The sequence below is a fragment of the Somniosus microcephalus genome, chromosome 2 (assembly GCF_052327205.1).
Source record: "Somniosus microcephalus isolate GS21.2 chromosome 2, FLI_Smic_1.0, whole genome shotgun sequence".
Taxonomy (NCBI): Eukaryota; Metazoa; Chordata; class Chondrichthyes; order Squaliformes; family Somniosidae; genus Somniosus; species Somniosus microcephalus.
In genome coordinates this window covers 135,813,708-135,828,491 of record NC_140988.1, presented here as the reverse complement: position 1 = coordinate 135,828,491, position 14,784 = coordinate 135,813,708, and the positions used below count along the sequence as shown (strand labels likewise).

The following is a 14,784-nucleotide window of genomic DNA, read 5'->3' as shown; positions in this document are numbered from 1 at the left end:
AACTCCACCACAGGCACAGCACTGCCAATGGCTGTGACGGTTACCTCAGCCTTTATCTTTTATACCTCATGCTTATTTTCCTGGCATGCTACAATGCTGTCCTAATTGGAAGATATCATGGAGTCTGAAAAAGGGCAAACTTCCTTGCACCCATTTTGTGCATCATAACATCTATTTCTCCAGCTATCAATCAGTGAGTAATCGGCTGGGACTGCTTTGTCACTTGTCCGCAGACTCCATTTCACTCTTCTGTATTGAGTTTCCTTTCACTTCATTTTCGCCTGGCACTTCTTTTCCTCTCCCCTTCAGCTTTGGCAAAGGCTGACAATAGGTTGAAATTTCTTGTGAGCTTTTCCAAAGCCTCTGATAATTTTTGCCCTTCCATTCACCAGTTATCTTTAAGTAGCTGCATTCCTTTAAATTTCAACTAACACATGATTTTCCTGCCTGGTTAGATCCGTGATTCTGAGAGTATGATGTTTTCAAATAACTACACGGATGCTGTAACAACAATCAACAGGTGTTTACTGGAGTAGGGTAGTCTCAAGACTGGGGGTACAGAGGCATGCTCAAGGCTTATATACAGGTGTGGTCACTGCCGGTACTACAGTATACAGGAGCTGTAAAAGTAGTTCTCTCTTAAAGGTACATACACTACATGCCTCCTGCCCTCTATTAGGCTAGCACTCTGCATAAGAGCTGATTGGTGCAAATGGCATACAATTTGTTTGCTGCTCTTCAGGTTAGCTTAGTTTAAAATTTCAACTGACCCATCCACCTCAGCTTTTGGGGGGGGAAGAGAGGTTCAGATTTCCACTACCCTTTGTGTGAAAAAGTGCATCTTGATTTCACCCCTAAATGATTGAGCTCTACTTTTAAGATGGTGTTCCCTTGTTCTGGATTCCTCCAGCAGAGGAAATAGTTTCTCTGTATCTATCCCATCGAATTCTTTTATCACTTTAAACACCTCAATTAGATCACCCCCTCAACCTTTGAAACTCAAGAGGACATGTCTTCATATCAGCTTCTACCTTTATAGAGGGTACCATGCCGATTCACTGAGATGCTGCCTGGTATGAGGAAATGCAGATACAAAGAAAGATGACAAGTTGGGGCATTTTTCATTAGAATGACAGAATATGGGGTGATACAATAGAAGTGTTTAAAATTATGAAATTAAAGGACAGGGTAGACAGAAACGAGGGGCCATAGAAACAAGATTAAATGTAAGAGATTTAAAACAGAAACCAGGAGAAACTTCTTTACACAGAGAGTTGTGAGGCTGCAGCATTCACTTCCAGGGTTAATGGTTGAGGCAGAATCTATGTCAACATTCCAGATTAGATTGGATAGGTGGATGAAGGACAAGGGGGATAAAGAGATATGGGAACAAGGTGATTAGGACTCTTTGCTTGCATGGAGGATAAATGCAGACATGGACTGGTTTGACCGAATGGCTTGTTTCTGTGTTGTAACTTCTATTTATTTATGTATAAGTAATTGATACATATCCATACAGAGAAGTAAGAGATTACTGAGTGTGTTCCTTATTTCTTATCGTGACACCTTTCTTCACGTTGGACACCTTCTTCCACATACAGTAGGTTGTTGAATCCGTATTGACCTCTTGCATCACTGACTCCTATGCCTATTGAACTCTGTTGTGGTGAGTTACCCATCAAACCTGCAGAGAGAATTCCTCCAACCCTTCACACCATGCACAATAATCTGAAAGGCATCAATAAAGCAGGCTTTTCTACATCTTACTCCCTCATGATCGCTTCAACATATGCGCTCCACAGCTGGATTGATGCACTCAGTGTCATTTATAGTGCTTATTTGCCTGTTAAACGGATGAATGGCTCATTCAGCAACATCACTGCAGGTTTTCTCTGGCTGGCTGCATATATTTGCATTAGTTGGAACACATCCTAGGTCCAAGAACGTGCAATGAGTAAACCCATATGTTCCTCTGTGTGCTTAAAAAAAAAAAGAAGAAAATATAATCTCATTTAACCTACAGTAAGTGATAACAACAAATTAAGCCCCAAGGCCCTGAAATTCTAGAGGGAGATAAGGTTTATCAATCGCCTGCCATAACTCTTCTGGTGGCAGTTCACTGGAAGGGCCGGAGGTTAGGCCAGGATTCAGATACACTGAGTCCTGGCCTTGCAGGTGGATTCCACTCGGCCTCTGCTTGCCCCTTGCAAACCCAGTGGCATCAGAGGCAGTGTGGCCGAGGCCTCCCATCGTCTCATATTCTCTGTGACCTCATGGACTGCTGTCCAGAATGGGTCAATGCAGAGCCCAACCATAAAATCTGTAACATTGTGCCTTTCTGGCCACAGCCCTTCCAGAGAGTTCTCACCCGCCAGAGAGCTCTGGAATTTGTGGAGTCTGTTAAGCTGGCCATCTTGCGTTCTGTTGCAGGTGGTAATTGTGAGGATTTAATTCTTTACCTGCCTCCATTGCTTCTCTGCTATATAGTGTGTCCAAGTCTATGGCCTAGGCCTCCCTCAGGTTTCTGGTACTGCCTTTACAACTGGGATTTTATGGATCAAAAGAATGTAAATGTGTTTGTGGGGATTTGTTAGAATATGGAGGTAAAGTTCTAAGGAAGTCAGCTTACATTGGAGTTTTTGCAGCATGATTGGGTCCTGGAAGAAGTTGTTAATTTGGACAGTTTCAAATAAGAGAGCGATTTCATTCTCTTCATGCATTTTTCTCCCTATTCTCCTTTTCCCCCCTCTTGAGGATACTATAGGGAGCTTTTTGACTTTTATAATGCAAATAAAAATCGGGAGAGATATATAATGGGCGCCTGATCCGATTTCGCCTGCTTTACATTTCGCCCAAAGTCAAAATTATCCTTAACTCTAGCTGGGTCTGGTTCTGTGGGGGCAAAGACACTCAACCATAGGGAACCCAACTTTACAAGCTAAATTCAATAACATTTGCAATAGTGAGCAATTGTCACGTGATCAATCACACGCGATCAATCACATGGTCAAACCTCCAAGAATAGGTCCAACCACATTTGGCAACCCTATTCAGAATCCACCAATGGTGGGTGCATCTGGGAGTTTTCCATTACTCCAGACTGGGAGGAAGGCTGACAGGCCCCATGAGACTTTAGAGAGGCACTGGCTTCTTTTCCAGCTGGTAGCATAGATACTACTATAGGGTGTTTTTAGGCTTCTGTCAGCTTTCTCTGGGGGTCTATGAAGGGCAGGCTATGTAAGTGTTTTTTAAGCATTAAATCAAAAGACTTGCCTGCTGTTGTCAACAATGGCACACAAACATCAACAGCCAGGATAGTGGATGCGTGATAATATCCTCATTGGAAGATTACACTTGAGGCAATATCACTAAACTTTAATCTATAACATTATCACATTGCTGTTTGTGGGACATTGCTGTGCACAAATTGGCTGCCGCAGTTCCTACATTACAACAGTGACTACGCTTCAAAAGTATTTCATTGGTTGTAAAGCGCTTTGGGACGTCCTGAGGTTGTGGAAGGCGCCATGTAAATGCATGTATGTAAGTCTGTCTGTCTTTCTTTCATTCATAATAATACAGAAAATATTTATAATAGTAGAAATGGAGAATGTTTGACTTTTGATGTTACATATCTGCACTAAGACCGCCTGTTTCCACTTCGGTCACATCACCCGACTCCACCACTGCCTCAGCTCATCTGCTGCTGAAACGCTCATCCATGCCATTGTTACTTCTAGACTTGACTATTCCAACGCATTCCTGGCCGGCTTCCGTAAACTTACGTTCATCCAAACTCGCTGCCCGTGTCCTAACTCGCACCAAGTCCCGTTCACCCATCACCCCTGTACTCGTTAACCCACATTGGCTCCCGGTTAAGCAACGTCTCGATTTTAAAATGCTCATCCTTGTTTTCAAAACCCTCCATTTCCTCGCCCCTCCCTATCTCTGTAATCTCCTCCAGCCCCACAACCATTCAAGATATCTGCGCTCCTCCAGTTCCGGCCTCTTGCTCATCCCGATTTTAATCGCTCTACAATTGACGGCTGTGCTTTCAGCTGCCGAGGCTGTAAGCTCTGGAATTCCCTCCCTAAACATCTCTGCCTCTCTACCAATGCTCCCTCTGATTTATTTTCATACTGAGCGGAACACGAACTCCTTTAAGCACAACCTTTTCTTCCGTGAGCAAATTTTAAAACAACAACAACAACTTTTACAACAATGACAGCAACAGCAACCACTTAAAAACATATATACACTAATGCCATATTGGCACCCCACCATCTCAAATCATGAGACAATCAGATAGGGTTCTATACAAGTTTAACATAACTTATCTGCTTTTGAATTCTATTCCTCTAGAAATGAGCCCCAGTGCTTTATTTGCACTTTTATGGCTTTTTTAACCTGTGTTGCTACTTTTAATCATTTGTGAATCTATACCCCTTGATCCCTTTGCACCTCTACCCCATTTAGACTCTTAGGGGGAAAAATTTTGTGTTGCCCCTTTTGGAAAATATTAGTGCCCCTCTGCCTGAAATTCAGTGGTAGCGCCCCAAGCAGGAGGTGGAGCATTACTGGCTATGCTCCACCTCCTTCTTGGGGCGCTACAACTGAATATCGCAGTGCTACGTGCAACAGCGCCACGCGCATCGGCACATAGCACCGCATCATTGCAGGCCTCCTCCCCTGATTAAAGGGGAGGGGCTTCATGCTGTGCGCACCGGGGCCCTGCTAGACCACGCAAGAGGAGTGCCGGGCTGAGCGATCGCGGCTGGCATCCCAAAGAATAAAGGGGAAGGGAGCAGGTGCTGGCAATCGGCCAAAAGAAAATGGCCACCCAACACCTGCCCTTTTAGTGCCACCACGGCTGCAAAAACGCCACCCTGACCCTGTCGGACATATCGTCCGGCGATAGGTCAGGGGGCGCGACCCAAGTTTGCGGCTGGGGCGCTGCGCACGGCGATGATGTCATCGCCGGCAACGCAGCACCACGGAGCGCTACCGGCTACTGCTGCCGCTAACCTCCCGCTAAATTTCGAGGAAGCGTTAGCGACGCCACGCCCGGGCGCTAGGGGATTTGCCTAGCGGGGGCACTAACTTGAGGCGCAAATCAACCTAATTTTTCCCCCTTATTTTCCAAGCAGTAGGTCGTCTTCTTATTCCTCCTACCTCACACTTATCTATATTGAAATTCATTTGTCATTTACATGCCCATTCTGCAAGTTTGTTTACAGTAGAATTAATTAACAGCTTTTAGTTCGTCATGTACAAATTCTATTAAAATAAATTACTTGTCAGAAATGACTGGGATAAAAAAGAACTGCATAATAATGCATTAACACTTCAGAAACGTCACTCAGTTACACGGTTATGCATCGACAAACAATCAAAAGCCCAAGGTGAGCTGAAAGAGACATATCTATTCATGCAATTTGTATTAATTTTAAAGTTCAACGTATTAGCCCATCTCTCCTGTCACTATAGCAATGGCTGCACAAGCAGCAGGAGCAGCAGCTTTCCTATGGCGCTGACATGCTGTACATCCACAAAAGTAATTAGAATTTTAATCACAATGCAAGCAGACAACCAACAAATATTAAGTGCTGTAGTTCATTAGTTCACAGTATTAAAAACAATTGAACAAAAACGGGTATCTGTATTTCCAACTTCAATCACTTCCATTAATAAGCGTTGTCTTCTTGAACCAGCACACCCCCCCACGTAACATGTCAGAAATGCAGCACTTATTCACAAGTGCAGAAAAACACATACACAATTTGCGTCACCGAATTAAAAACAAAAAGCAGGAAAGGCTATGATTTAACAGAAATAAACATTCATCTTTGTTCCTGGACAGGAGAACCAATCAGACTGACTTGGAAATGTTTACTATTATGTTGACGTAAAGATGTTAATTTACAAATTTCGCTTCTAATGTTTTTCTCTCAAACATTCTCCACAATATTAATCCCTGCTCTTACCACGAAAAGTGTTGAATTATTTTGGGTACTTCCCAATTAAATAGTGGGAAACAAACTTCATTGTACTCTCAATTTTTAATCTCCTATTTCAAACATTTATACCAAATTGTAATTGTATATTATCGGTTTAATCAAAGTATTTTCTGTGTCTTTCTAAATAAACAAGTTGTAGTTTCTTCTAAAGTAGCTTCCTGCAATTTTTATACATCATTACATAACTCTTGTTTCTATTAACATTCCACTAAACATCTAAGAGAAAATCTATATTTACATTATTCCTGGGATTTGTTAGGACTATAGAACTACAGATAAAATAAAATGGTTTGTGTTTTTCCCTCTTTTTGGTACTCTCCCTAAACATCTTAAAGATATTTTTTAAAAAGTCAATAAAAAGTAATATGTAACTCCTACAAATCCTCCCCCTCCTCAGCAGCATGGTTGCATGTTTGTGTAAAGCGACTCACTTCCGTCGATCATTCAAAATCAAATACTGAGAAATTTAAATTTTAAAATGTTTTAAGCATTTCAGACCGTCTGTAAAAGTGTTTGGGCTAGATTTTCAGTTGCTTGCGCCAGCAGTTAGCGCCTTAAGAGAAGTGATTTTCGGGCGCTATGCGTGTAGCGCCTGGGCGCAGCGCAGTTTGCGCCCCGCCCCAAATTAAGTTGCCCGTTAGCGCCGGCGCAAAGTTTAGCGGCCGCCCGGATGCGCGCACAGAAAATGACGTCACATCCTCGTGCAACGCCCTTTGGCCGCCCCGAATCCAAACTTCAGTCGGACCGCCCGATTGTGCGGCTGGCGTCCAGTGCGTTTGTAAAATGGAACGCAACACACCCTGGGGAGCGCAAATTAAAGGGCACTCGTACAAAAGGCACTCTGCATGTGTTGTGTGGAAGTAAGCGCACCAATCATTCCTCCTCCTCCTCCTCCTCCTCCTCCTTTCTCCCCAGACTTTGCATTTGAAAAAAATACATGCACCCTTCCCCTTTAAGAGCTCACTGGCACCAGAGTGTCTGCCGTGCGCTGCGCCCGAGCTCGGCTGTTGCGCTCTCCACCGCCGGCTTAGCGCCTAAAGATACTAGTGGAACGCCTCTTTTAGCGCTCCACCAACCTCTTAGGGCGAAGCCACTGAATTTCCGGCAACGGGGCGCTACTTTGGGGCGGGCGATAACTTCGGGCGGGCGCTAAGCTTAGCGCCCCAAAACTGTCTATACTGAAAATCTAGCCCTTTGGACTTTAAGACCTGGTTGAAACTTGTTTAGATGAGGGGAAAATTGATTTTTGTTTGTTTCTTCCAAAATGATATTCAAAACATAAGAGGGAAAAAAGTGTTTTTAACACTCATTTTTTCTGAAAAGTTCATTAAAAATCTTTAAATTCTTTCAAGTCTCGTTGCAACTTTGACAGAAGAAGTTGCTCCAAGTTTCTCTTTCTCTCTTCAATGCTATCATTAAACATACTGTGGTAAACCACTGTATTGTATATTGCCACCTCTGGGTGGCGCTGTGTATGGAGGCATGCCTCAGCTGACTCCACCCACCACTGTGTGGGTTTCGTTCAGACTTGTTCAGTCACTCACGAAGAAGCATGGTCTCTTCTTAGCTAATAAAAGCCTTATTCATCTCTTCTTTCGACTCATCATCTCTTCTTCGACTCATCACCTTTTATGAAGTAATTGATAAGCGTATCAATTTTATTAGCTAAAAGTTAAATGGCGACACCTGAGGAGCAACAACAGCAACGGATACAGCAGACATTGCTGAGAGCCCTCAGACCACCACGCCTGGACCTCGACCCTCAAGATGTGGGTGCATCAGCCAAGTTTGAACACTGGCTGAGCTGCTTTGAATCCTTCCTCGCAATCTCACAGGTTACAGAGGAGGATCACAAACTGAAAATTTTGACCGCCCAGGTGAGCCATCAAGTATATATGCTAATCCGGGACTCTAATACGTACGTGGCGGCCCTCGAGCTACTAAAAGGGCAATTTACGCCCGACACCTCTTGGGATCCCGCAGGCAGCAACCGGTAGAATCGGTAGGGGCATTTGCACGGGCGCTACTGGCACTCTGCAGAGACTGCGATTGTAAAGCGGTAATGGCTGTGGCGCACGCGCAGGGACTCGCCTGTGATGCCTTCGTCAGGGGCCTCCAGTCAGACCACACCCGGCAGAGACTGCTAGAAAGCAAGGAACCCGACCTGAAGACGGCCATTGCCCTTGCGCTCTCGTTAGAGGAGGCCCACCGAAACCTCGAGGCATACCCCCGTAACGGCGCCGAGACATGGCAATCGAAACCGTGGGACACGGGACCGCCGCCCCCGGCACCAACCGCTGCAGCGACCCAACCGAGACAGCAGCCTCCGGTAAGAACTGCTTCGATGCCCAGTAACCAGGCCCAAAAATGCTATTTCTGTGGCCAGTTAAAACATCCCAGAGCGCACTGCCCAGCTAAGACAGCTACCTGCTCGGGCTGCGGGAAGAAAGGCCATTACGCTAACGCCTGCAAGGGGAAGCCAGCCAGCAGCGCAGCGTGCGGGCCGTGGGAGCAGCCATCTTATCCGCCATTTTGTGTACCCCCGGCCGCATGGCATCCGCCGCCATCGTATCCAACGCACTCAACCGCCATTTCGTCACCGGAACCGACCACCGTCTCGGCGGATGACTATAGTGACTCACTAAGCCACATACTGGCCTCCGTGACGCTGGATCAAGGCCACCCTCACCATCTATCCAGCTCCATGATGGATATCGCGGTAAACGGCCGCGCCACCAGTTGCCTGATCGACAGCAGGAGCACAGAGAGTTTCGTCCACCCCGACACGGTACGTAGCCACTCCCTCACGATTCTGCCAACGCACCATCGCATTTCTATGGCGTCCAAGTCCCAGTCAATGGACATCAGCGGCTACTGTGTGGTGACCCTGTCAGTAGGGGGCACTGAATATCAAAAATTTAAACTGCTAGTCCTGCCCCGTCTTTGCGCTGCCGTCCTGCTAGGGTTGGATTTTCAGTGCCACCTTAAGAGTGTCACACTAGCATACGGTGGACCCCTCCCCCCACTCACAGTCTGCAACCAACAACTTTTAAATCGCCCGCTGCAAACCACCTGCAGCCTTTCCACATTAAAAGTCCCCCCCCCCTCCCCTGTTCGCTAACCTCACCCGCGACTGTAAACCCATCGCTACCAAAAGCAGGCGGTACAGTGCCGGGGACAGAGCTTTTATCAGCTCTGAGGTGGAGCGGCTCTTGAAGGAGGGCATTATCGAAGGTAGCACTAGCCCCTGGCGAGCCCAGGTTGTAGTCGTTAAAACCACTGCAAAACGCCGCATGGTAATCGACTACAGCCAAACCATAAACCGGTACACCCAGCTGGACGCGTACCCCCTCCCTCGCATATCTGATATGGTCAATCAGATTGCGCAATACAAAGTATTCTCCACCATCGACCTTAAGTCAGCGTACCACCAGCTGCCCATCCGCCATGAGGACCGCCAGTATACTGCCTTCGAGGCAAACGGCCGCCTCTACCACTTCCTTAGGGTCCCCTTCGGCGTCACCAACGGGGTTTCGGTCTTCCAAAGGGAGATGGACCGAATGGTTGACCAGAACGCGCTGCGGGCAACCTTCCCCTATTTGGATAACGTCACCATCTGCGGCCACGACCAGCAGGACCACGACGTTAATCTAGCAAATTTCCTCCGTACGGCCCAACGGCTGAACCTAACGTACAATAAGGAAAAATGTATGTTTCACACCAAGCGCCTGGCCATCCTCGGCTGCGTGGTGGAGAACGGAGTCATCGGGCCCGACCCCGACAGAATGCGCCCCCTAATGGAGCTACCCCTTCCCCACTGCCAAAAAGCACTGAAGAGATGCCTGGGGTTTTTCTCCTACTACGCCCAGTGGGTGCCCCTCTATGCAGACAAAGCCAGGCCCCTCATCAAAGCCACCTCCTTCCCCCTGACACCAGAGGCGTGTGCAGCCTTCACTCTTATCAAGAACGATATCGCGAAGGCCGCAATGCACGCGGTGGATGAGTCCATCCCCTTCCAAGTGGAGAGCGATGCCTCCGACTTCGCCCTAGCCGCGACCCTTAACCAGGCGGGCAGACCCGTGGCCTTTTTCTCAAGGACCCTCCAGGGCCCCGAGACGAGACACTCCTCCGTCGAAAAGGAGGCCCAGGCTATTGTAGAAGCGGTGCGTCACTGGAGGCATTACCTGGCCGGGAAACGATTTACCCTGCTCACTGACCAGCGTTCAGTAGCTTTTATGTTTAATAATAAGCAGAGGGGTAAAATCAAGAACGACAAGATCTTGAGGTGGAGAATCGAACTCTCCACCTACAATTATGATATCTTGTATCGGCCAGGGAAACTCAATGAGCCCCCAGATGCCCTATCACGTGGTACATGCGCCAACGCGCAGAGTGATAGGCTGCAGTCCCTCCACAATGACCTCTGCCACCCGGGGGTCACCAGGTTTTTCCATTTTATCAAATCCCGTAACCTGCCCTACTCCATCGAGGAGGTCAGGACCATGACCAAGAGCTGCCAAATCTGCGCCGAGTGCAAACCGCACTTCTATAGGCCGGACAGAGCAAGCCTGATCAAGGCCACCCGCCCCTTCGAACGCCTGAGCGTCGATTTTAAAGGGCCCCTCCCCTCCGCTGACCGCAATGTGTACTTCCTCAACATAGTTGATGAGTACTCCCGTTTCCCCTTTGCCATCCCTTGCCCAGACATGACCAGTACCACGGTCATCAAGTGTCTGAATGACATCTTCGCTCTGTTCGGGTTCCCCAGCTATATACATAGCGACAGGGGCTCATCGTTCATGAGCGACGAACTTCGGCAGTACCTGCTAACAAGAGGTATCGCCACGAGCAGGACCACCAGTTACAACCCCCGGGGGAACGGCCAGGTGGAAAGGGAGAACGCGACGGTTTGGAAGGCAGTCCTCTTAGCACTAAAATCTAAGGGCCTTCCGACCTCCCGCTGGCAGGAGGTCCTCCCTGCAGCGCTTCACTCCATTCGGTCACTGCTTTGTACTGCCACTAATGCGACCCCTCATGAGAAAATGTTCGTTTTCCCCCGGAAGTCTACATCGGGAACCTCGCTACCGGCATGGTTGACTTCTCCTGGGCCCGTCCTACTGCGGAGGCACGTGAGGACGCATAAAACGGACCCCCTGGTCGAGCGGGTGCACCTCCTACACGCCAACCCCCAGTATGCCTGGGTGACATACCCAGACGGGCGGGAGGACACGGTCTCCATACGAGATCTCGCACCCTCGGGTACCCCTGAATTACCACCGTTATCCCCCTTACCACCGTTATCCCCCTTACCACTGTTATCCCCCACCACCCCTCCCAACCCAACCCCTGCAGACGGCATGCCAAAGCCCCAGGAATCTTCGCCAACCACCCAGACACCAGACCCGACGTCGGATGCTGCAACACCACCGCCGCCACCACGACGATCAGGACGTCAGACAAGGCCTCCTGATAGACTTAACTTGTAGTACCCTTCACCCCGCCGGACTTCACATTAAACAAGGGGTGAATGTGGTAAACCACTGTATTGTATATTGCCACCTCTGGGTGGCGCTGTGTATGGAGGCATGCCTCAGCTGACTCCACCCACCACTGTGTGGGTTTCGTTCAGACTTGTTCAGTCACTCACGAAGAAGCATGGTCTCTTCTTAGCTAATAAAAGCCTTATTCATCTCTTCTTTCGACTCATCATCTCTTCTTCGACTCATCACCTTTTATGAAGTAATTGATAAGCGTATCACATACAACAAAAAAAACTCCCATTCCAAACGGAGCTCAAATAGGAAAGTGAATAAAGTGGTTAAACTTCCTAAGAAGGCTATCTATCCCAACCTTGGCGATCAGTTTTGGAGAAGTTGTTTCCTCTTTTTCTGCTGCCATTCCCTCTGTCTCTCTCAGACTCTGAGGTACAAATGGGGGCACAAGCTTTTTCCGCTCTCTCATAACATGATTTAATTAACCTTGATAGACTCTTTCAAAAATGGGACAACACCTGGCAAAATTTAACTGGAATTTACCGCGGGATATTCAACATCACTTTCCCGTATTTTTTTCCAGCTTTAAACAATTTTCTGAATTTAAAAAAAAGAAATTTCATATTTTGTTTCACCAGGGGCCTAAAAGTTGTTTGCTTCAGTCTCCTTCCAGTGGCCATGTGCTGCGCCTCCACTTGTGTTGTTCCAAAGTGCGGCTGCCGCTCAGTCCCCGGGAACGGACTACACATGTCTAGACCCTCACCCCTCTCTCCCCATCTTTCGCACTCTCTCTCTCTGGCCCTCCCTCCCTCTGTTTCTCTCTCCCTGTCCCTATATCTCTATATCTCTTTGTCTCTCTCCCCCAGTCACTCTCTCTCTCTCTCCCCGTCTCTCTCTCTCCCCCCCAGCCTCTCTCTCTCTCTCCCCCAGCCTCTCTCTCTCTCTCTTTCCCCGTCTCTTTCTCGCTCTCTCCCTCTATCTCTCCCCTTTCAATCCTCGATCTTCCCCACACCGACCACCAACAGATCCCCTGACCTCCACACGAAAGCGTGGCCCAACTAGGTACTGCACCCGCGTGGCTCCGGTATCCCACGAGCCGGCACTGAAGACTGAAAGGCAAATAATCAGAGCGCAGGGGATTCTCCCGCTGTCCCACTAAATGGTCAAAGTTCACGGAAGAAAACTAAATCCCTCCCGGCATTACACAGCAACCCATCAACCATCGGAACACACACACACACTTCAAGAGCTGCAATTGGGATCGGCTCTGAGGTCGCAAGACTCACAAATGACTCTGTCTGGATTCCCGGGGCCACTGTGTATTGGGCCCCTCCCCCAATCCAGCTGCTTTCCCATTCTCTGCGCAGCTTTTCATTTGAAGTGCGCGGGAGCTCAGGGATTAGTGCATGCACGCACAGCCATGCAGCTTAAAGGGAACAGTGCTCTCTACCTCTCTTTCCTCCTTTAAGACGCTCCTTATAACCTACCTCTTTGACCAAGCCTTTGGTCATCTGCCCTAATATCCTCCTATGTGGCTCGGTGTCAAGTTATGCTTGATAACGCTCCTGTGAAGCACCTTGGCATGTTTTACTACGTTAAAGGTGCTATATAGATGCAACTTGTTGTTGTTATGTAACATTACAATCTGGTAGATTAATTCAGTGCAAAATTTAAGTGACATGAAAAATATTTTGAATAGTGTATATAAATAACAGAATGAAGCAGTTTGATTTTAAAATAATATATTTTGAATAAAGGAACCCTGTTAGCCCTAATTATTCCACTGAATTGGAGATAGCTGGTAACACAATTTCAGTTATGTTAATTGCAGCAGATGTTAACAGAACATTAGAAATAATTTAGCAAAGCATAATTTGCATAACTTCATCAACTTAGCATATCACTGCTTTGAAATATAGGCCTGAATTAAATATAATTGCTTCTCACTTTTGTCCTAAGTTTATTTTAACAGCAAAGAGCAGGATTATATTTCCACATTGAACACTTCATACATTGGGTTCCCAAGGATGACAGCGTTGGAGAAAGAACCAAGAATAAGGTTCTATTTAGAAGTAGCGTGAGCAGATTTTTAACTGCAGCATGATTAGAATATTGTTAACTATGTTGTAAAATAGGAAGTATGTAACATTTATCTACACTCCACCCTTATTAAAGGTTCTTTATTTAGAAGGCCCCCTGAAATTGACTCCGAACACTTGCATGTTAATTTTTATGCCATGCTAGGTGACACTTACTAAAGCAACCACCTTATTGTATGATGTAAAACGTTCCAAATTATCAGTATGATCAACTTCTTAGTGTTAATTGTTATGGAGTTTTAAGGCAGTAAGTGGTCTGATTGATACTGCAAAAAAAAGCTCGTTCAGGGCCAGGGGGGTCGGATCTTTGGGAGTGGGAAAAGGTTCATGAAATCTTTAAAAACATGTTAGCATGGAGACTGAATGAAACAAACAATGCCTTGGGGCTGTAAGTTTTCATTACTCCCCTTGTTAGTAACAGTGGCAACTCTCTAATTACACTTGAGCGCTTTACTAAAGGAGAAGGTAAAGTAAGCAGTATTTTCTGTACCAAGTGTCTCTCCTTCTTTCTTTTGAAGAAATGGCATTTAATTTTTATGCTGTATTTTCCTCCTCTGAGAGATCCACTACATCAGGTCCCCACTCCCATTTTTCTGGTGACTTTGGTTACAGAAGTAGCCAACATGTCTCACAGAGAGCGGCCTTGGTTCCAATAAGAGCCAGCACTTCTGACCAATCTAGGGATTAAACTGGAGGCATCAACAGCTCCCAGGTAGTTGCACCAACCCTATGAAACACCTCTGTACTGATAACTCAGCCTACAAAGATAATCAGTAATGAAATAGTAGTTCATCTTTTTTTCTACGCAAAAGTAAAATAATTTGACACTTTCATTGTAGAATTTTTTTAAATAATTTTATTTCATCACTTTTATAACCCAACCCATTGAAGCCAATGGTGCTAAAGGGTTCAAGAGCCAATTGGAAGCATTTCTGGAGATGGCAGGGTTTGAGAAGGCAGATAAAGTGAGTTAATCCATGAGTCATCAGAGGAACAACTCCCCTCATTTGTAGTTAGTTAAGGCAGTGAGTAGCTCAGCCATATAGGACAGGAAGGTCACAGATTCCATCAGTGGTCTGTGCTGACTCTTATTGGAACCAAGGCATCTCTCCATGAGACATGGTGGCCGCTTCTGTAACCAATGTCACCAGAAAAGGAGCAGTAGGGACCTGACAA

General features: G+C 46.7%; 1 long non-coding RNA gene across 1 annotated transcript; it reads right to left on the bottom strand.

Moving 5' to 3' along the window:
• Nucleotides 1-508: 508 nt before the first annotated feature.
• On the bottom strand, nucleotides 509-12,863 carry LOC147122963 (uncharacterized). The gene is made up of 2 exons (XR_015072938.1): nucleotides 12,796-12,863; nucleotides 509-1,979 (listed from the first exon to the last, which is right to left on the bottom strand). It is a non-coding gene; the product is annotated as an uncharacterized LOC147122963 (long non-coding RNA).
• Nucleotides 12,864-14,784: the final 1,921 nt, after the last annotated feature.